The following is a 3,953-nucleotide window of genomic DNA, read 5'->3' as shown; positions in this document are numbered from 1 at the left end:
TAGTGTTGAGACTGACCTGGAACTCACTATGTAGCCCAGGCTGGTCTCAAACTCACGGCGATCCTCCTGCCTCAGTTGCCCAAGTACTTGGATTACAGGCATGCACCACTATACCTGGCTACTGCTTTTAAATGACATGTGTCATGACTTCACCTTTCTAAGTCTTTCTATATCCTTTGTGAATTTGCCTGTGAGTTATTTTCTTGTATCTGTGACCTGGAACTCACTATGTAGCCCAGGCTGGTCTCAAACTCACGGCGATCCTCCTGCCTCAGTTGCCCAAGTACTTGGATTACAGGCATGCACCACTATACCTGGCTACTGCTTTTAAATGACATGTGTCATGACTTCACCTTTCTAAGTCTTTCTATATCCTTTGTGAATTTGCCTGTGAGTTATTTTCTTGTATCTGAACAAACTCTACTTGGCTTCTGGTTGTGAATTGAAAATAAAGTAATTCTTGAAGTGAAAATGCTAATAGAAGATATAGGGACTCTTCCTTACTTTGTTCATAGGAATTAAGAGTAAATATTCTATATTTGCCTAGAATCAACTAAATCACAAATAAGACAATATTTTAAATTTCAGTCAAATTCCATATATGATATGCTTGGGAGCACAGGAGTTGTGTGACAGACTATTTGGTAGCTGTGATTTTTCTTTTGTCTATAGTGTATATGTGAGCTTTCCATGTGAGCAGTCATATTTACTGCTTCAGACAACCTACAATTGATATTTCAGAACCACTAATCAACAGGTGAGTTGGTCAAAATTGAAGTGTGATACATTTGAAGTTAATTTTCACTTAAATGGAAAATTGTATAACATTTGATAGATGCTAAAAGTAAACACTTATCACTTCACCTTTTCAAAGGGCTTGAAGCTATTTAATTCTCACCAAATCACTTTGAGCCTCAGAATTTTCATTTCCATTTCACAGCTAAGGAGAAGAAACCATGGGAGGTTCAACATCTGCCCCAGGCATGTATCAAATCAATATCATAATGGAGATCAGAACTCTACAAACTTGGGTTTATTTGACATCAGTGCTCTGAGGACAATGAATCTTGGAAATTGACCAAATCGTCCTTGGTATAGTTCCTGTATCCTTGGTAAACCAAAACCTTTGACTTTTATTTCAACCCTTTTGGAAACTCCCTACTGTCCAAAAGACATGGAGAAAATAAAATCAAATAACTATGGTATAATTGAAGTGTCACAAAACTCTATGCATCTGATTTCTCTTTTAACCATGCCTGTCTAGCATCCCGAAAGCCAATTTATCACTTTATTTGTCAAAGGACAAATCTTTACATTACTCTAATATTGCTCTTGTCTATGTCTAGCTGATGTTGAGAAGAACCTAGTCAGATTCAATTTTCTCCCTTCTTGCTGAGAAGAAAATCAGCAAATTAACTCATTTTAGAGTGATTTCTTTTTTTTAATCATAGGCACTCAAATACGGGGGCAAATAAAAGTGACTAACAGAACTTAATCATTAATTTCTGAGTGGTGACTTAATTCTTCATGGAGTCATTCGTGTTCCTCTTTATCTCATTCCAAATCTCAGGACACGTGTGTACAACTGCAACCTGTGACTCATTCTCATGTCACTTTTCTAGGGGACAAGAATCACTGGGGCTGCTTATAGCAGACAACAGAGTTCAGAATCATTCCGGGGATTTATAAAATAGAGACTGGGTACTGAGAGAGGGCAGATAGAGGAAAAAAAAGCTGAGAGCAAATAGCAGCTGTATATTATCAATTGATGCTGAATGATTATCTCAGGGAAGAAAAGATTTACAGCTACTTCTGTGCTCATAACTGCTAGCATTGTGTTCCATTCTATCTTTTCATTCCAATTCTACCTGATTTCTTGAATTGTGCATATTGATATAAAATATTCAGTTTCTCTGTGTGGCTTTGTGACCATGTTAGATATTTTCCTACCTGATATCATTATCTTTTTCTTCCTTGGAGAAAAAGTCAAATATCACATATTTCTATTCACTAGCCATCTATTTCTTTGGCATGGTTTACCTCCAAATTTACTAGCTTAAAGTAAAGCAGTTTTACTGTCTCATAAGACTGAGGGTCAGAAATCTGAGCACAACTTAGTCCTTTATTTCAGGGTCTTTCACAAGGCTGAAGTTAAGATTTCAGTTAGGTTTATTGTCTCAAATGAATATATAGCTGGAGAAAGGATTAGCTTCCATTCTCATTGACTTTGGCTTTCTAATAGACAGTTGACTGAAGACCTCAGATCCTCAATGGACATTATCACCCTATACTCCATAAGTCTCTTCAGCTTGCTTCATCAAAGAAAACATATAAGACCAAGACAGTGAGAAAGAGAGAGAAACTATGTTTGGAAACAAGATAAAAGCTTACATCTTTTGTAATCTTATCATGGAAGTGATAGTTCATCACTTTTGCATATTCATTCATTAAAATAACATCACCATTTCTAATTCACAATAAATCTTACACAATGGTAGGTATTGTGAGGCACTGGTGCCAGATCAAAAGTTGTCTATGTCATTGTCTTTGTGTACTTAGGTTTTATGTAGCATTTATTTTTAGATGGATTTTATAAATATGTGAGAACTGTGTAGTAGACAACTAAATTGTGTTACAGAAGGTTTTGAACTCTAGAGTTAGTAAAACTCTCCCTTTTGCTAAATATGATGGTTAATTTTAGGTATTGGCTTGTCTGGATTGAAGTATGCTCAGATAGCAGAAGAGACATTATTTCGGGCTTGATTTGGCAGTGTTCTCCTAAAGCTGCAGAATGCAAGGAGGCTGAGGCTGGAAGATCTCAATTTGACCCATCCTGGACAATTTAGCAATTTAGTGAAAGCCTGTCACAAAAGACAAAATTTTAAAAGGATGGGAAATAGCTCAGTGCACAGGCCTTGGGTCCAATCCCCAATCATACCCGTCCCCTACGCACACACACAAACAAATCTGGATGTGTCTCTGAGGTGTGCCTCTGACAAAGATGAGCATTTACTCATTTGAGGACCAAGTAAAACAGATGGCCCTTACAAATGGGAGGGAGGACCTGAATATGACAAAGAGGAGGAATAAGAGCACATTCTCTCTGTCTTATTGACTAGGGCCATTCACCTTTTCCTGCCCATGGATGATTGGTTCTTAGAGATCGTGGGTCCTGGGACTTGGTCTGGGAGTTAAACCTATGCTTCCCCTGGTCCCCTGGTCTTTGGACTTGTTCTAGAACTATACCACTTCCTTTCCTGGGCCTTCAGCTTACAGATTCTGAGACTCTTTATGTCCATCCTTGGGCCAGTCTTGCAAAATAAATCTTTTCTTGTGTATATCTGATAACCCTGATAAATTTGTTAGGAATAGGAAATACATTCTTTCCCTAACTTCTCTTACAGGATTTGATAGTGAAGTGCACCAGAAATTGATGAACCTTGATTTCTAATACATTAATCCTCATGAAAAAGGACTGATGAAGACTTGTCCCATTCTTAACAACCAGAAGTACAGGTAGAGGTGGCATTCTGGAGGGGTGACCAGGGAGAATCCTGGCCTGCAGAAAAGTCCAGGCACTTTCACAGCTCATAATTATTCTGCTTTGAAACAATCTAGCTTCTGACAACATGCTTATGAAAACAAAATAATCAAAGGGAGCCAAGAGTGTTTGTTGTCATCTCACAAAAGATTGGCTACACTGTGTCTAATAAACAAGCTCTTGGTTCATCCAGCTGCCTGTTTTTTTTGTGTTTTGTTTTGTTTTGTTTTTGCAATTCTAGGGATCAAAGTTAGAACCTTGTAAATGTGTAGCAAATATTCTACCACTGAGTCAAGCCCTTTTAAAGAATTTAATACTAATGCTTAATTCAGTTAAAATACATGTGCAGATAATTAGATAGACTAGTTCAAAATTTCTTAAACTGGATTTTAAGCCATTTCATGATAATAAA

The sequence above is a fragment of the Fukomys damarensis genome, unplaced genomic scaffold (genome assembly GCF_012274545.1).
Source record: "Fukomys damarensis isolate Sample0158 unplaced genomic scaffold, DMR_v1.0_HiC HiC_scaffold_2, whole genome shotgun sequence".
Classification (NCBI taxonomy): domain Eukaryota; kingdom Metazoa; phylum Chordata; class Mammalia; order Rodentia; family Bathyergidae; genus Fukomys; species Fukomys damarensis.
This window is presented reverse-complemented; position numbering follows the sequence as displayed.